The sequence below is a fragment of the Ursus arctos genome, unplaced genomic scaffold (genome assembly GCF_023065955.2).
Source record: "Ursus arctos isolate Adak ecotype North America unplaced genomic scaffold, UrsArc2.0 scaffold_21, whole genome shotgun sequence".
Taxonomy (NCBI): Eukaryota; Metazoa; Chordata; class Mammalia; order Carnivora; family Ursidae; genus Ursus; species Ursus arctos.
In genome coordinates this window covers 38,831,808-38,851,605 of record NW_026622886.1, presented here as the reverse complement: position 1 = coordinate 38,851,605, position 19,798 = coordinate 38,831,808, and the positions used below count along the sequence as shown (strand labels likewise).

Genomic DNA, 19,798 nt, shown 5'->3' with positions numbered 1-19,798 from the left:
GGAGGGGGGGTGGCGGCGGTGGAGGAGGGAGGGGGTGTGTATGGGGAGGGTGGTGGACGGGACGTAAAGCGTCGCTGTACTTGGGTGGCTGCAGCGGCAGCCCTGGATCCTAGGCCTGGTCCCTTCGGCGGGAGCTGAGGCTTCCCCTAGACTCTGCTCCGCCGGGCTCCCGCCACCGCGGAGGAGCCGCCGCCGCCGCGCTGCTTCCTGGGGAAGAAGAGAAGGCGGCAGCAGCGGTGGCCGAGGAGCCCAGGTCCGCTTTAGACGGGGCTGCCGCGTTCCCAGCAGCTGCCGCGGTCTCTGGCTGTTCACATTTTCTCAGTACACCCACATCACCTGCGATTTGCGTGTGTGTGTGTGTGTGTGTGTGTGTGTGTAATAGATGGCGGGGGGCGGGGGAGACGGACTGGGGACTGGCTAACGGGCCTCAGGAGCCCCCAGGCCCTAGGATGCCAAAGGGTATGGTTGATGGGATGAGGAGGAATGCAGCTGTAATGCTTTCTCTGCCACGGCACCAGGAGTGTGAAGCTTGCGTGGAGTGATAGAGACTGAGACGGGATAGTCCTGGGGCGGCGGAGGAACCTGAGACGCTTCTGTTTGTGAAGTTGCCAGTCCTAGGTTTCTACTTCCGCCGGGGCCTCTCCACCTTGTGCTGTCTTGGGTCTAACTTAAAAAGTTTCACGGAAGAAATGAGTGGGATTGAAAGGTCCTCCTAGTTTTTAGTTGAAGCTGTTGTCAATCTAGGAGAGAAAGCCTCTGACTCTTGTTAACTGTTAGTCCTCAGCGAATGAGGATTCTAGTTTTCTTTTATAAAAGCACTTCCAAAGTTTTAGAATTTGCATTTATTCCAGCCTCTATGGGTATGGTATTACCGCCACAAAGTCTTACATACGGGTACCACCCTCTCGGAACTTCCTTTGAATCCTAAGAGAGGCCTTCACTTTTTAACATCCAGAAGACCAAATACAACACATTCTGTTTCATTTTCATAGAACTCTTGGTCGGAGAATCTTACACCTTTCTTAATCTTCTGGACCTATTCTAGTAATTAAGTACATTGATATCAACACTTACGTTCTTGGCGAAATGGTAGAAAGTACTGAGTTAAAATCTGTTCATGAGGGAGGCTGTACCTGAATTTATTCGAGTTCAGAGTTGAACACATTTCCTGTCATGCTTGGTGTTAGGAATTTCTAGACCTAGAATCGTTAAGTGTAACTTTTGATTTGCCTTTTGAAATAGCGTAAGTGGAAATAAAGTATGGGGTATTGAATAGAAATTTCAAAGTGTCTGTTTACATACTGAGTGTAAGTTGAATTGTTAGTATATTTGATAGCAGTTATTTCTTAAACATCAGTGAGCACATAATCTTTTTCAATTTTGGAAGATAACTTTATCCCAGATTGAAAGGGTTGATTCAGAATCACAGTGGCCTGAAATGGTTAAAATGTCTGCACTGAAATGGTGAGATGTCTACATTCAGATATTTTCATTGAAATACTGCTTAATGGACCAGGATCTTTAGTAAGCCTTGTATGTTGAACTCCTCTTTAGTTTGTAGTTCTTTTGTGATAATAAATCTAAAGAAAAATAACTATATATGTAACAGACAAAACTGTTCCACTTTTTTGATTTTGTAAGGGTCTTAATTTTAAAAAGGTACTTTTCTCATTTTTTCCTAAGGGCAGTGAATTGCAGTGACTTCGGTGCATACTTTGTAATTTAGACAGGAATTGAGAAACTTTCACACTTTTTGCATCCTAATTAATGTTGCATCAATAAAAACAAATTAATGCAAGCAGAACCCCTTTATTCTAAGTATACTGTATAGAGATATCTGTAACCTAATCTGATACTCTTGGGGAATGAGAATTGCCTGTATGCTTAACCAAGCAACAAATACAGCCTTTAAAAAATTTTCACTTTCTGTAATACTTCCGTTTTAAAGTAAATTTATGTGGTGGAAAAATTAGGGCAAAATATAAGAGTGTATTTATATCCCCTTCGTTTGAGAGGTACTTGATCATGAAGATAAAACTCAGAATGATATTCCTCTTCAAGAGAACTAATTACCTGTATTTTTACTTAATAATTTTGGATGTTTAATTTACTTTTTGATTTTTCAGAGATACTTTAACTTAGTTATAACCTGAAATTTCTCTTTGTTCATAAGAAAATAAGTACTTCAGATTTATGAGTAGATTTCATTAGAAGTGCTTCTAACCTAGTTGTTCTGGTTCTTATCTCTTCGGTAGATAATGGTATTGAAGGTACTTGTATCTTAAAAGACTCTTAGCGAATTTTTCACAACCCGTGGGAAGTTATAATTTTGCCCTGTTCAGTGACAAATTTGCTTCATAAGATTTTCTGATACTATAGGAAGTAGAGGCATGCTTCACATCTATATCTATGAAATAATGAGTAGACATTAATAGACTGTAAAAATAAGTTCGTTTTTTGCTCCTTAAAAGCAGTGATAAATAGTATTTTTAAATTATGTTGAAATTTTTAACTTACAAAGTTTGTTCTATTATTACATATTTAAAAGCAAACTTTCTGTGTGTTTACTTGAATAGGCAGTGAGGACAGCTTATGCAAATAGTGATACAGTCTTAGGAAAAGATACTACTAAGTAAGATTTTGTTTGTTACCTAGACCTCTGGTGGATTTTGTAATACAAAGAAGCAAAAGAAACCAAGGTACCAGGTAGGGCAGTTTTACAGACAGAGTTAATCTGAGTTGCACTGTAATTTTTGAATATAATTACATACAATATTGATATCAAGGGATCTAGTGCTGTGATAGGAATCATTCTGGTTGAGGATACAGGTGCTTATTCTGCCTTACTAAGGATAATATCTACCTGTGATACTTAACATTGTGACTTTCACTAGGTATTTTGAAAGAGCTATAAAATTGATGTCTGTTACAGAAAGTCTGTCTTTGAAAAGAAATAGAATGGACATTAGGGTTTTCAGGTTTTAAAATTATAACCTTTACCTTGGTTTTTTTCATTGAACCTCTTCATCTTCAATTTAAATACTATGTATATTTTTTCTTGTTGCTTTAGTTTTTCTGTTTGGCATCCTTTCTTGTAAATTCTTAAAACTCCTCTCTATGACAGGCCATGCTGATATGGCTTGTTCCTTTATTTACTTTGTCTATACTTTAGGGATGACCTGTAAAAAGAATTCCCTATTGTGTTTGTCTAACAGCTTATTCTCTGAGATGCAGATGCACATGTCTTGACATATCATTTGGGGGTATGCTGCATTATGAAATAATAAAATGGTTTATAGTATTTGTTTTTTGGTAACATCTCATAGCTTACATAATATGGAAATATAAAAGAATTTATATAGGAGAAAAAATTTACCTTTTCTGGATACACTTTAATATTTTGTATATGCTTATTTGGGGTCTAAGTCTATTTAGATATAGCTAGATATTTGGGACATATTTGCTACCCGGAAAGTTTTCCTTTTTTTTTTTTTTTGCTTTCATGCATATGTTTTTGTGTGGGTGGGTGGGAGTACTTTTACTACCACTTCTCTATTGTTTGACAAACTTCTTACTCTTCAAAACTCTACTCTGGTGTCACTTTTTAAATGAAACCTTTCCTGAGTCCCCAGATCCTTCTGTTGTACTGCTTTTAGTCTTCAAACTTCTATAATTAAATATGTCATGCTGCATTATAATTTACTGTCCATCCCTATCTGCCAATAACCTCCAGTGACTGTAAGTACCTTCCTACCTAAAAGGTAGGACTTTGTTTTTTTATGTTTACATTTCTAGTACCTTCTATAGTACATAGTACTCAGTAGGTTATCAATAAATACGCAGTAAACTGAACTGGGGCCAGATCGTCTTCTGACTCCATGCTTTCAGAGTGCTGTTTCCCAGTCCATAGACCTGAAACAACAGACTGGAAAAGGGGATGGGAAAAAAGGTCCACCTTGTATTCTTTTGCTTCCTTGAATTTTTTCTTATAATTTTGCATCTAATTAATTACCTAGAGGAAGCTAGAATACCAGCTTCTTAGAGAAATGTATGTAGAGTAAGTGTAGGAAAGGGAAGGATATTAGTATAAAGTGCCTCTGGTGGAGTGTTTAAGTCTGTATTTCTTGCTGTATTTTGTATGGCTAAGGTCACTGGTTGACGGAGATATTTGGTACAGACAGTCCCAGACTTATGACGGTTAATTAATTTTACGATTTTTTGACATTATGACGGTTCAAACGTGGTACTCTTTCAGTAGAAACAGTACTTCAAATTTTGATTTTTTTTTCCCCCTGGGCTAGCAATATGCTGTACAATACTCTCGTGATACTGGGCAGAGGCAGCCATTCAGCTCCTAGTCAGCCATGCTGTCACGAGGGTAAACAACCAATACACCTAAAATCATTCTGTCCCCATACAGCCATTCTGTTTTTCCGTTTCAGTATAATATTCAATAAATAACATGAGATTTTCAATACTTTATTATAAAAGAGGCTTTGTGGCATTTTGTCCAGCTATAAGCTAATGTCCGTGTTCTGAGCACATTTAACTTAGGCTAGGTTAAGCTACCGTCATGTTCAGTAGGTTAGGAATATTAAATGCATTTTCAACATAACAATATTTTCAGTTTATGACGGGTTTATCCGGATATGACCCCATCATAAGTTGAGGAAGATCTGTATTTTTATTTACACAGTAATATATATTTGCCATTGCTTAACCACGAGCTCCTATTGGATTTGGACTTTTGAAGTTAGATTGTTTGTGTTTTTTTTGTTCACCTTTTTACTCCTAATGGTTGAGTGCTTAGTTCTCCAGTTCAAATACCATTCTCCTTATGAAAATTAGTTAAGATGACTTAATATATCTTTATTGGTAGTTTAAAGCCTAAAAAGCCCTGAAACTGATTTTTTTTTTTTTTTTTGCAAGCATGGTGGATAATTCCAACTGAAATTGGTAAAACTAGCCATAGTCTTTATTGGTCTATCTGATTTTCCAACATCCTGCTGCAGAAATGTTAATGTATTTGATTATTGGTGCTGCCTAGGCCACTCTGGGAGCTATTAGGTTATAAATGATATATACACTATTTCATCTTTTTAAAACCTGAAAAATTCAAATTCTGAGAAACATCTGCCCTTTAAGGGTTTGAATTAGAGATTGTACAGCAGTTTTGTGTCCATTTTTTGAGAGGTAGAAATCAGAGTAAATGACGCTTCCTGAATTGCATTTAGTGGAGATGCTAACATTTTACTTAAGTTTTTAGAAATCTTTTTTTATGTTTCATTTGCTTATATATTTGTCAGAGACTTTTTAATGATTGAAGACTAAAGATACAGAAAGAGGGTATATTTTTTAAAAAGATAATTTGATCCAGTACTCAGGACACCAATCCTTTCTCTGCTTTTACTGAATTGAAATGTCTTTCCTTATATGAAAATAGATGAGAACCACATTTAGTAATTTTTTATTTAGCCAAGGAATGATAAAATAAGCAAGAGAAAATTATGTGTCCTGGCAATTTAGGTAACAATGAGTAGACTTGCTTTTTTTTGAACATATCGATATGCCATTTTACCATTTATATGTTTGGATGTTGAAACAACTCCATTTTGTATCAGCATCTTGACAAAATGTAATGATTGATTATGTAGTACAGTGTGTTTGGGAGAGGAACATTTGGTTTTGTGTCATATTTGGCAGGAATGTGTTTTTGTGTTCCTTTTTACATTGTAAATTATGCTTATCCTTCATACAAATTTTGTGTTTAATTTACTGTTGTAAGAGTTTTTAGAGAGTGATATCATAACAGTATTCAATAATTAATGTCATTCAAAAGACCTGATTCCTTTTGCTTAATTTTACTACTTAATATTTTAAAAAAGGGTTTACAGCTTGCAAAGCACTTTCATATGCATCATTTCAATTTTAAGTTTATTTATTTACTTATTTATTTAAAATAATCTCTACACCTAATATGGGGCTTAAACTCACAACCCTGGGATCAAGAGTTGCGTGCTCTTTCAGTTGAGCCAGCCAGGTGCCCCCATTATCTCAACTTTACATGGTTGTCATTTTGATGTTCACTTTTTAAGTAAGTTTATATTTTAACATTAACATAGAGATAGAACAATCAAGCTGCTTTGATTATTATTAAATTTAGTAATTGGTGGGACACCTGGGTGGCTCAGTCGGTTAAGTGTCTGCGTTCAGCTCAGGTCATGATCCCAGGGTCCTGGGATCGAGTCCTGTGTTGGGCTCCTAGCTCAGCGAGGAGCCTGCTTCTCCCTCTGCCTGCCGGAGGCTCCCCCTGCTTGTGCTCACCTGCGTGCGCACTCTCATACTCTTCCTCTCTCTCTCTTTCTCACTCTGACAAATACATAAATATATCTTTTTAAAAAATAAAAGTAAATAAAATTAGTAATTGGGAATTATAAAGACCATTTTATTCTTAGATTGGACTCAGCATCTAATATATTTCTCAATTTAATGCTACGCTAATGCTACTCTATCCTGATCAGATTAAGGAGGTATAAGTGGGAGGTTTTTGTTTTTAATTGGTCATCTTGCAGATTCAGGATAATTAATACAGACTTTTTGAAAGAGAAGTAGCAGGACATTTTTTGTTTGGAGGTTGACTCTGGCAAAATACAAGAGTTCACATTTTTATTTTTTTTTTATTTTATTTATTTATTTTTTTTTTTAAGATTTTATTTATTTATGTGACAGAGAGACAGCCAGCGAGAGAGGGAACACAGCAGGGGGAGTGGGAGAGGAAGAAGCAGGCTCACAGCGGAAGAGCCTGATGTGGGACTCGATCCCGGATCGCCAGGATCACGCCCTGAGCCGAAGGCAGACGCTTTAACGACTGCGCCACCCAGGCGCCCCAAGAGTTCACATTTTTAAATATTGTAAACGTATTTATTAAGAAATGCCAGAACTTTAAATAATACTGTGTTATAATAAGAATAGGTAGTAATATTACATCACATTGATGCCACATTTTATAAACTTATTGCACAGTTACTTTGGAAGGACAGCATGTGCTGAGCAGATATGCCTTGAGCTTTGCCTTGATTTACTAGTGCACAAAATAGTGCTTTAGGGGTGTAGTTTTTATAATATGAGTGAGCATGTCTGGCCTTAGATTAGAAAAAAAGTAGAGCTATAACCTTTCTAATGCCCACTTAGGAGAAATTGTGGATGTATTCATAGACCTGTCAAGCGAACTTTGAGATCCATGGCAGAACTGTTTACCCTGGCCGCAGAGTGCAGTCTCCAAAGTGTTTAAATTTGATGTAAAATGTACGTTGGTATTCTGTGTGTATGTGCGTGTGTGTGTGTGTCACACATCCTAAAATAGATGTATATGTATAAAACAGTTGTAGTTCAGCACTTCAGTGAATCTGACCTCTACCTGCTCTTTAGGTGTTTCAGAGCATAGTTTGAAAACCACTGGACTTGATCGCTGTGGTCACTTCCACCCTAAAATTCTGTGGTTTTAGAAAGTCAAGACTTTTTCGTCTCCTTGCAGATACAGAATTCATAGAATTTACTTGTTTTTGAGTAACATTTGGGTAGAAATTGTTCAAGTTTAAATTTCAGGCTCAAGTGATTGAATGTTAGAATTATAAGTATTTTCACATAAACTCTTTAATAATTTGAGTGTTTATTCTCGTCTAGACATTACTGTAGTGCTGGGTATATATGATGGTGAACAAGAAAAGTCTCTGCCTTCATGGAGCTTACATCTTAGAGAGGGAGACAGAAAATAAACAAGTAAATAATTTCAGATAGTAATTGTGATGAAGAGAATAAAGAAGGATAAGGGTATAGCAATTGATTAGGGATGAAAGAAGGAAACCATTTTAAGTAGGGTGATGAGGGAAGGCCTTTCTCTGGAGGTAGCATTGGAGCAGAAACTGAAGGAAGAGAAAGCCATACAAAAATCTGGGAGAATGGTTTCCCAGACAGAAAGAGGGCCCTGAGATGGGGTTAAATTTTGCATGTGATAACAAGAAATTTCATCAACAGTTACTCAGTGCTTTCAGCATAAATAGGGGTAAATTCTAAAGGGAAAAAGAGATGATTAAGACAATCCTTGTCTTTCAACTGTTGAAAATACTGTGGTGGATCCAGTAATTTATAATAACTTTTATAGAAAGCTCTAGGGAGGAGGGATTATTTTTTACTAAGAGGCCATGATGTTTTCTGTATCAGATAGATTTGGGAGTCTGCCTGTATTAGTGGAAGATTATAAAGGAGAGTAAATTTTAAACTTTTTGTATTCGCATAGAATAATCAAATGCTTTAAGAGTTTTTAGTTTTGCAAAGTTGGTCATAGTAGATTTTCCTTAGAAATTAATTAGTAATGATTTTCATGTTTAATCAGGTTTCCTTGTACGGTTCAGTACACTGCCATGCACTGTTATAGGTGTGACTGAATAATTCTTGAAGTTCACTTTTTGTGGCGTATGCTGTGGATATATCTTAGAGTAGAGCAACCTTGTTTGAGGGAGTTAATGAGTTTTCAAGGAGGAGATATTTGAATTGGGTTTTGGAGGGTGAATTGGAGTTCACTAGGTGGGGGAGGGCACATGATCAGCATTGCATATACACCAAGCCTGAGCTTGGGAGAATCATGTAGGATTTGGAGAATTGTAAAGTAATCTGCTGTAGTTCTAATGGAGTTCTGGGACCTTATGAGAAGTTGGCTGAAGGAATGAACTTGCCATAGTGTGGGACACTTTTTTACATGATGAGGAATAATTAATCAATTTTGTTTTTATTTTTTGTTTTTTATTATTTTTTTTAAAGATTTTATTTATTTATTTGACAGAGATAGAGACAGCCAGCGAGAGAGGGAACACAAGCAGGAGGAGTGGGAGAGGAAGAAGCAGGCTCATAGCGGAGGAGCCTGATGTGGGGCTCGATCCCATAACGCCGGGATCACGCCCTGAGCCGAAGGCAGACGCTTAACTGCTGTGCCACCCAGGCGCCCCTCAATTTTGTTTTTAAGCACTGCTAGTGATAATCAGATTGTGCTGGGGGGTGATTTTTAGATTCCACAGTCAAAATATAATTAAAATCACGAGCTTGATGGTGTGAAATTCTTGAAGGAATATATTTTCTTCATTAGAAAAATTGAGTATTTTATTCATACTGGCAGGATCTTTAATTTATTAAGAACTGTATGACTGAAACTCTTAAGTTTCTATCTTCCAGAGAACTTGTTGTGCATATAAGCCAATATCGGTAGTTAAAAGTTTTACATTAATGGATGAGACTTGTTGCATACATTTTCGGGCAGGCAAAATTTAAATGTTGTTATTTGACATTATTTGCAGTCATGAAATTTAACATTACTTGGATAAATGAGAATAACCCAAAAAATACGAGTTAGTGATAGATTCATTCATAGGAAATGGTACATATACAGGTATCTCCTCCTTTTGAAAAGTTCCCATTATGCCACTTTGCTTTTATGAACTACCTACATTAGTATCTGTTTTCCCTAACTGAAAGAAGAGGATTTTTGCTTTATGAGAAAGGGTGAAAAATGAAAAAAGCATTTAGTTTGTTTTACATTGAGCCTTTCAGTGCGTATTCTGAGCAGCAAGAGGGGCCCTTCCCCGGGAACCACACTCAGCATCAAGCTTCCATAGCTTTGAACTGTGTCTGAGGCCACCTGGCTTTCTCTTGATTTTTTTTTTTTTTTTTGCATTTGTTAGCAAGAAGTGTCCTAAGATATCAGCAAAGCCTGAAAAAGTTTTGGGGGACTCTGGGAATGCTCAGAAATTTTTCCATACGAATTAATGATTATTGCTTCTCTTTATGGCACGGTTTCATAGGAATGCTTTACTTTTGGATGGTGCAGAAACCTGAATTAGGTTACAAATGCTTGTTTTACATTGCTTAGATACGTGTGTATGTGTATGTTCAAAATACTATATGACAGTTACATACTCATTTTACGTTGTTAGCATTATTTGTTAATTCCAAAATGCAAAAAAACCCCTCAAATGTATGTTTTTAAATAGAAAGAATTGATTTGATTCCCTAAGAATGCAGTTTGAGCAAATTAGTACTTTGATAGTATGCAAAAGTTAATGAATTTACCATTATGACTTGGAGCTGCCCAAGTTACCTAATTGTCTATTTAGTTCATTTTTGGCTGAGTAAGATGGAACTGATTATGACTCCTATTAAAGAGAGTTAAATTGTGCTTCAGTTTTACATGATGTCATTAAATTCTCTGGTACTAGCCAATCTGAATGGGAATGACCATTCTACCACTTTTAATTAACTCTCTCACTTATCCTCCCTAAACTTCAGTTTTCTTATTTGAAAAATGTGGATAAATAGATTTGATGTAAAGAATAAAGGCTCTTGTGGAGTTTTTGTTTTGTTTTGTTTTTGTAGTGGGATTGCTACTTAAAGATGAGATTCTGAAGCAAAAGAGAATTAGCCACAGTTTTTCAGAGTGCATTATATGCTCTTTTTGTGTCAAATTTGTAAATGTAAACAAGGAGAATGCAGTTTTGTTCTTAAGATTCTACACATGTTTTTCCTACGAGAAATTTCGTTTAGATGACATTGTGTTAAGGATTTTGTGTGGTACTTTGAGTAACATAAATACATCTTAACATTGCTCTATCTGAAGCTCTTGGCATGGTGTGTGGCATATAATAGGCATTTAGTAATTCCTTTGATAAATGGGTAAATGTAATGGAGAGAGCCTTAGTTTAGGTGTCTACCACTTACATCCTGAGGTATGTCGAGCTATCTGTAGCTAGTTTCTTTTCTTTGCCTCCGTTTTCATATCCTTAAAATGAATAAAATATCTTCAGATGTAGAACATCTGACAATAGAGTTATAGCAGTGTTGGTTTATGTCTCTTTTCCTTTATGCAGAGTAAATATTCCAGAATACTGGAGGAAGTTCAGAGGAAATAATTAGCATAGAAGTTATCATTTGTTTTTTTAAAGTTGAGAAACTCAGGTCATTTATTTACCTTTGAGTATATGCTCATCTTTAACAGAGGGAGATATATTGTTTTGGAAAGACTGCCACACTTGGATTCAGAAAATAGGTTCTAGTCTGGGTTCCATGAATTTATTAGCTCTGTGTTTGGGCAAATCAATTACTATTGAAGAGCCTCAGCTTTTTAGTCATTTATATATTTTAACGTTGCTGATGAGAATTGAGATAATGAAAGCAAGAGCATTTGATTAATTGTAAAGCAGTGGAAAAGTGTTATGGTAATGATTCCTGATTATTAATGGTTGTAATACAACCAATAGTTTTAAGTTGTGTGATTCATTCATTCATTTTATTTTACCTTGTGGTACTGCTGTGTCCATGTGGTTTTCCCTTTATTTTTATGTAATTAAGTATCTGGCTTATTGGACTTTTGGGAGGAGGGAGTGTGGAGAGTGTTCCTCATAGTAGGCCAGTTAATACTTGGATGCTGTTGCATGCTGAAGTCCTGATACTTTCTGTAAGTAAATACAGAAGGAAGTCTACCTCATCTTCATTTCCTCTTCGTTAAGGATGAAAGATGGTAAATGTTCTTTAGGTTATTCCATTGTTTGTAATTGTGTTTGTGTGCTTTCTCTTTATTATTGTTAGTCAGACATACTTTTGTGAACATCACTTTTCCCTACAAGTGAAATTCATTTGTAATTTACAACTAGAGCTTTGAGAGTATCAGTGCAGTAGTTTGAAACTGTTGTATGTTCTTTGTTTATGTAATGTGTATGAATAACTTTTACTGGTTTTTTTTTTCCCTTTTTCTTCCCTTAAATCTGTAAGATCTCTTGGGTACTGAGTCCTTTGAGGCATTAAATACCATATAAGGAAAGCAGTACTAAATAGTTGGAGTAGCAGAGTAAGGAAAGTGAATCATAGAGTAACGAAATTTGGAAAATGATTGTTGTTCATTGAAGGGAAAGGCATTGCTTTTACTGTCATCCTTGTAAAATTGAAATTGACTAGGAGTAACTAGAGAATTCATTTTTCAGAATAGTTTACATTCTAAATTGTATGGTAAAAGGGCTTTTATTTTTAATTGTATATGCCAGTCTTGGGTAAATAGTGTGCTGAAATTTTAAGACATGGCAAAGATAATGTAGGTTTTTTGTTTTTTGTTTTTAAGATTTTATTTGAGAGAGCAAGCAAACGAGAGAGAGCACACAAGCTGGGGGAAAGGCAGAGGAAGAGGGAGAAGCAGACTCCCTGTGCGCAGGTAGCCCAACATGGGGCTCGATCCTGGGACCCTGAGATCATGACCTGAGACGAAGGCAGCTGCTTAACCGACTGAATCACCCAGGCACCCCGAGTTTTGATTTTACAAAATTAAAACTCAGTTTTAACACTATTTCAGAAACAGTTTATCTTTATTTCCGATTTATTAATTGGCTTAGAAAAAGAAGTTAAATTCTTTTGATTTCTAAAATTATTCAAATTAATGTATTGAGAAGTTGAATTTTTTTTAAAAGAGAAGACTTGTTATAGAAATGACTTCCTTATAACTTAACGTATTTTATAACTTTGGATTCTTGAATATAGATATACATTATTATAGTATACTGAGTAAATAATGCTAGTATTTGTTAGTTTTAAATTTTTTATGAAGCAAGTAAAATGGGAGGTCATGCTAAAGGAGTCTGGTAGAAAAGTAATAATAGCAAATACTTATAGAAAAGTGGAAAATAAAGATGAGAAAAAGAAAAAAATAAAAATTAGTTGGCAATCTTGCACAGTAGAGGACTATTAACCTGGGCAGAGATAAGTGTGTGTGTGTGTGTGTGTGTGTGTGTAAAACACTATGGTCTCTTGTATTTCTACTTGATTACTAAAGTAACAGTGTGATGTGGAATATTCAAAAAATACTTTAAAGTATAAAAAGAAATGGAGAAGATCCAGAGACAACCACTGTTCCCATTTTTGTAATAGAGAAATTGGGCTGTAATTACTGTTTTGCAACCTGTATCTTTAAAAACAAATACCCTTAGATCATAAGCATTTTCCACTGTCATTCAGTATTTATCCAAAACATGATTCCTAATGGCCAGAGCATAACTGACTTAATTCCTTTGAGCATCTAATTTTATTTTGATTTTTCATTTTTATGAATGGCACTTTGGTGAACATTTTTGTACCTGAATTCTTGTTTGCTCGTTCGAATATTTCTTTAGAAAATGTTTCTAGGGGCACCTAGGTGGCTCAGTTGGTTAAGCGTCTGACTGTTGATCTCAGCTCAGGTCTTGATCTCAAGGTCATGAGTTCAAGCCCCTTGGTGGGGTACATGCCCAGTGTGGTGCCTACTTAAAAAAAAATGCTTCTATAATTGTTATTTTAAAGTATTGGAGGTAGTTCCAATGCTTATTAAGTAATTGCTATGTTTTTAGTGAAATTACTTTTCAAGCTTCGGTGTTTTCTGTAAAAGAGGCTTAATATTCACACTTAACCTCAGAGGATTGTTAGGAGTGACAGTCTATGTGTAACAGTCAGCACAGCCTATAGCATTCCTCAACTGCCCTTTCATAAATAGGCTCCTTTTCCTATAGCATTTATCATATAGTCGTTATTTGAACAATTTTGTCTCTCATTCTACCACTAGATAGATCATGAGTAAGGATCGAGTCAGCTTTGTTCACTAATATTTATTTGAAACCTTATGTAGGGCCTGACAAATAATTGTTGAATGTATGAAAGGTTATTTTCCAAAGCTTTTAGTGTTTACTTTTTTTCTTACAGCAAGGCTTTGCCAATTTACATTCTCACCAGCTATGTGTGAATTGTCTTTTTTGCTTTATTGTTAATGACACTGAGTATGGTTGTGTTAAAAAAAAAACAAACATATATATATATATGTTTTTTTTTTGGTCCTAAAATTTGAAGGCATAAACTTAGAATTTTAAAAATTTATATTTTTTTGTTTTTCAAAGAGTGGATCGTTTTTATTGTGTAATTTGTGTTTAATGTGTTTTCTGTTCATATCTTTCATTCTCAATAATAATACTAAGAATAAAAATAAGTGTAAAATAATAAAGTGTTATAATCCTGTCTCTGGTACTCTCCCAAGCATCATTTTATATATCCTGGAGGAAAAGCAAATCATATTTAATATCACACACATACGAAGTGAGGTTAACATATAGAAGTTTGATACCAAAATTCACCACAAAAGTGGTTCAAGTCGAATAAACGAATAATGTAAAAGTTAAAGAGATTTTTGCCTAATTTAATTTGCTATATCAGCAGTAAAAATGTAGCTAACACGTTATGTTAAATGACAAAATAAGGTTGTATTTTTACGATTTTCTTAGGCTTATGTTGTCTGGAGGGCTTCAATTTGATATCCCTTGTGAATTTGAAAAGAGCAAGTGGTTTGATAGTGGGGGTTAGACAAAGTAGCATTTAAGTATTAGATATTTTCTGTATGTTACTCATTTATTTAATTTATTTATTTGGCAGTTATGTATTTAACTCCTGTTATGTGCCAGGCACTGTTCTGAGAGAATATAGTATACAAAATAAAAGATAAGACATGGTAGAACGTAGTAGGGGTATGGAGAAAAAGAGACCAGGGGAGTATGAAATATGTATGGGATGCAGATTTAAAGTGGCTGGTCATGGAAGTCCTCTCCTAGAAGGTGACTGAATGAGCCTGTGGTGAGGTGGCAATCCTCTGCATATCCAGGAGAAAGACGTTCCAGGAAGGGACAACAACTAAGACCAAATGCCCTGAGAAAGGATGTCTTATGATTTGATGTTTTAAGATTGAAGAATTGCAAGGAAGTCTGTCTGACTAGTCTGGTGGGAAAGGGGGAGAATGGTAGGTAGGTGCAGAAAAGGTAGGGGACCAGAGGCTAGTCAGGAAAGATTTGTAAGCCATTAAAAGGACTTTGGCCTTAACTCTGAGTACAATGATCTCATATGTACTCTGCACAATTGGTATATAGTTGGTTGAATTCTTTCCATTTTACAGTTAATAAAGGTTCTGTAGGATAGCTTGTAGTTAACTTCTTCAAAGTCATAATAGCTAATGAGTGGCAGAACCAAGATATGAACTTAGGTCTTTGACTTCAAAGTTTATGGCTGTTTCATTACACTGTCATTCTTGTCCTAGCATATTTCTAGGGGCTTTCACTTTCCCCCTTTCCCCCCTTAAACCAGGATTTATAGTGTGGATCCAGGGCGAGTGTCCATGCATGTGTGTGTGACTGGGGAGGGACAAAAAGGCTCAGAAAACAGTTCCCTTGGTGCAAAATATATTCAAATACTTTCTATTATAAAACATGTTTTTAAACATGCTAGTCTTAATACAGTGTATTGATTTCATGGCCCACTGTTGGAGCCCATTGTTTGAAAATCACTGCACAGTTTTCTTTACAATGCCGGAAGTTCCAAATTTATCCCTGGCTCTGAATTATAAGAGTGGCTGCTTTGTTTACTTTAAGAAAAATCCTTATATCTATAGAACTAGCTCTTAGGTTGGGAAGCAACATATTATGCGATCAGATTATAAAAATATATGTATACATTTGAAAGTTCATGTATGATTTTAATTTTTCTTGCAGAAAAACTACCAACTTAGTAAGGAAACTTCAGATGGCTGAATTAAGTCTAAGAGGACAGGGCAATTAAGAACAACAGACTAGGGGCGCCTGAGTGGCTCAGTCGTTGAGCGTCTGCCTTCGGCTCAGGGTGTGATCCCCGCATTCTGGGATCGAGCCCCACATCAGGCTCCTCCGCTATGAGCCTGCTTCTTCCTCTCCCACTCCCCCTGCTTGTGTTGTCTCTCTCTCTGGCTGTCTCTCTCTGTCAAATAAATAAATAAAATCTTTAAAAAAAACAACAACAACAACTAATGCTGCTATTACTACTACTAATTTCTGTGAAACATTTATTATACAGTTTTTTTTTAAGGAATTTAATATGTGACTTAAATATTCTAGGAAGTTTTGGGGTGCCTGGGTGGCACAGCGGTTAAGCGTCTGCCTTCGGCTCAGGGCGTGATCCCGGTGTTATGGGATCGAGCCCCACGTCAGGCTCCTCCGCTATGAGCCTGCTTCTTCCTCTCCTGCTCCCCCTGCTTGTGTTCCCTCTCTCACTGGCTGTCTCTACCTCTGTCAAATAAATAGATAAATAAAATCTTTAAAAATATATATATATTCTAGGAAGTTTTAAAAAATACGAATATCTCCTGTTACCATTCTCTTTCTCAGGGCAAGATCCATGTTCAGTTTGACATCTTTAGGAATGAGTACCATTTTTTTTAAGTGCTTTTATTACCATTCTTATTTTTAAGTCAACTTTTTAAAGGAAATGTACATATAATACAAGGCTCCCATTTAAGTGTCCCTTACAATGAGTTTTGACAAATTTATACACCTGTGTAACAATCACCACAATTCAAATAAAAACATTCTCATCACATTCAAAGTTTATCATTCAGGCAGTCCTCATTTGTGGCCACAGGCAACCCCCCCCCCCCCCCCGATCTGCTTTCTGTCACTATAGATTAGAGTTTTTGTTTTTTTTTTTTAGAGGTTCAAACAAGTGGAATTGTACAATATGCATTCTTTTGTGTCTGACATCTTTTGCTCAGCGTGACATTTTTCATCGGTGGTGTTTTATGTATCAATCATTCATTTTTGGTTAGTATTTTGTTGCACTATTCTAACAGGTGCCCAAAACATGTTTGTTGAATGATTACGTATTTAGCACAGTAATATCCCTCCCTTCACAATTTTGCTGCATTTCTTTTTCTGTCATGGGGATGCTAAAACCTCTTCTAGACTGTGTATGCGTGTCGCTTGACTTAAATTTGTGTATACATTATGTAATGGGATGATTTAATAGTGAAAGCCTTGAATAGTGATTCAAGGCTTAGAGAGCTAAATGACCTTGGCATGAATCCTTGTTTCGCCACCTTATACGTTACAGGCAAGTTACCTAACTTTTCTGAAGTTTAGTTTCCTCTTTTCTAAGGTGAAGGTTATTATAGTTGTTGAAATACTAAAGAAACTGCATGTAAGTATTGTATGTAAAGCAAATGTATTAGACCTTTGTAAAAATAGTAATTAATTTAATGGTGATTTTTGGACAGAGGTGTTTAGTGTCTGCTTTTTGTCTAACAAAACTGTGCCTGCCCATAGAGTTGCAGTTTTATATTTTTTATTAGTAGTCATTAATGGTTTGAAGAAACACATGTTTTTGCTTATTAAAATTTCATCTAGTGAAATTGATTACTTTTAGGTCTTGATTAGTTTACTTTTAGGTCATAAAATTGTAGGTTTTTGCTAATTAAAATTATAATTAAGGATGATTCATAAACTTTTTCACAGGTTGAAAGGCTTGGTGAAATATAAAGATGAAAAAAATAGTGATTTTTAACTCTTTCGTTATTGGCAGATAATAATTTCAAAGAGTAAAATGCTAATGGGGAGAAAGCACCAGGAAACCAACAGTTATTTGAGTCAGATTTTGTAGTAGTTGTTTTCTACATACCATTTATTTATTCAGCAAATTTTAATTTAATGCCTACTAGATATCTAGGACATACCTCACTGTTTGTGGGCTTTTGAAATTAATGCTTTTTTTCTTTTTAATCCCCTATTCAGGCTATTGCCTGGTATTTAAGTATTATATAAATGTTTGTGTATTTGTTGAATGCATTAATATTTTTATTTGGCTTTGGAGCAGAAGCAAATTAACATGTTTTTTAGCAGATTAAATCAGTAATGTGTGCTTGTGACCAGAAGATAGTTTTAACTTAGCTAAATAACTAAAAGGTTATTAAAGTTTATATTTTGACCATAAACATTGATATGGTTTAAGTGACTTCTGATTATGCTTGTATCAAATTAGATTTGACCTTTGGAAAGAAAAAATTAAAATGTTGGAGGAACAGTAGTAGGCTTTGTGCTTGTGTTTGGTATACATAGCAAATTTAGAATAAGGATGGGTGCCTGGCTAGCTCAGTCGGAAGAGCATGTGATTTTTGATCTTGGGGTTGTGAGTTCAAGTTCCACGTTGGGTGTAGAGATTACTTAAGTAAAAACTTAAAAAACCCCAAAATTTAGAGTAGGGATACTAAATTTCGAAGGATATCTTTTAGTAGTTTTTTTTCACTACAAAAATTTACTGTTTGCCAGTATATTACATTTTTTCTTAAATTTTATGGGTTAAGTTTAATTGATTTATTGTCTTATTGATAAGTGGCTAAACCAAACATGCTGTTGTAAGCGCACATTCATTTTGAAAAGTTATTAGATGAAAACGGAAGAAAGGATGGCTCAGTCTGAAAATATATAATGTAGAAGATAAACAAGATAGAACTTAGTAGAAAAAGTACAGTGGGGGTTAAAGGACGTTGTAAATGATAATGTGGGATAGGTAATAAAATGTGCTTTTGAAGATATAAAAAATGTTAAAATAAGATCCTTAAAAACTAGCATTCGGTTTTTAGGCATTCAGATAGACCAGAAACATTTTCTTTTTCTTTTTTTTTTTTTTTTAAGATTTTATTTATTTATTTGACAGAGATAGAGACAGCCAGCGAGAGAGGGAACACAAGCAGGGAGAATGGGAGAGGAAGAAGCAGGCTCATAGCGGAGAATCCTTATGTGGGGCTCGATCCCGGAACGCCGGGATCACGCCCTGAGCTGAAGGCAGACACCCAACCGCTGTGCCACCCAGGCGCCCCGACCAGAAACATTTTCATTTGGGCTTGTGGCTCTTAATCCTGAGTGCCTTAGAACCCAAAGGGTCATTGAAGATAGGGGTGCATTTGTTATTTCATTATTTCAAAAATTGCAAACCTGATGAAAAATTTTAGTTTACTTTGAGACTGAACAGGCAAATTAAAACGAACTGTTCTTGGCTTTTCATGAAAAAACATATCCATTTATGGTAACCGCAGTCATCTGTAGATTAAAATCCCTTGTTGGTAGTTACATATGTTTAATAAAGATAGAAAAACCATTTTATCTAATAAAGTCATAAGTAGGAGAAAAATATTTTTGAGTTTTGTTGAACATGTGAGCCCTCTCTCTATATAAATATATAACTGAAATTATCATCTCATCCTTCCACTGACATATCAGTTGTAATCTCAGAAAAGGTCATGCCTGATTACTTTTATCTGGTACTATACCTTTGCCATTCCTTACTATAGTATCATATTACTCTCTGTCTTGCTTAGCATTTATCACTATCAGAAATCATTTGTGTTAATTATTTGTTAGCTAGATGAAAATTCCATGAGAGCAGGTACTTTGCCTGCCTTATTTTTTACTTAGTATCTTGTCTGTGTATCCACCTAGAACAGTGTTACATTCCCACCTGCTAGGTATGAGGGATCTAGTTTTTCCACTTCTCTCCAACACTTGTTACTGTGTTTTTGTGAATATAGCCATTATCGTGAGTTTGGGCTCATCGTGATTTTTAATTTGGATTTCCCTAATGACTAGTGGAAATGTTTCTCATTATAAAAAAAATCCCATTGGGATTTTGATTGGCATTGTATTAATTGATCGATAAGCTTGGGAAAGTTGACATCTTAATTATATTGGGTTTTCCAGTCCTTAGACGTGGTATATATATCTCCCCATTTATTTAGTTCTTTGATTTTAGTTGTCAGTGATTTTGTTTTTAGTATACAGATCCTGTACCTATTTTGTTAGATTTATAAACATGTATTTCATTTATACTTAAAATCCCATTTTGGAGAAATTATTTGGTGCTGTACTAACTGTTACTAGCATATAGAAAATAGGATTTTTTT

The 19,798-nt window shown here is 35.5% G+C and overlaps 1 protein-coding gene across 11 annotated transcripts in view; it reads left to right on the top strand.

Moving 5' to 3' along the window:
- CNOT2 (CCR4-NOT transcription complex subunit 2) overlaps positions 1-19,798 on the top strand; it is a 126,420-nt gene that overhangs the window by 7,785 nt on the left and 98,837 nt on the right. The window contains exon 1 of one of the 11 annotated variants that reach the window (XM_044384595.3): positions 148-253. The exons of the other annotated variants lie outside the window; for them this stretch is intronic. The gene's annotated coding sequence lies outside the window, so the exon portion shown is untranslated. Of the gene's footprint in view, positions 1-147; positions 254-19,798 lie in introns of those variants that run through there. 11 annotated transcript variants of the gene reach the window in all.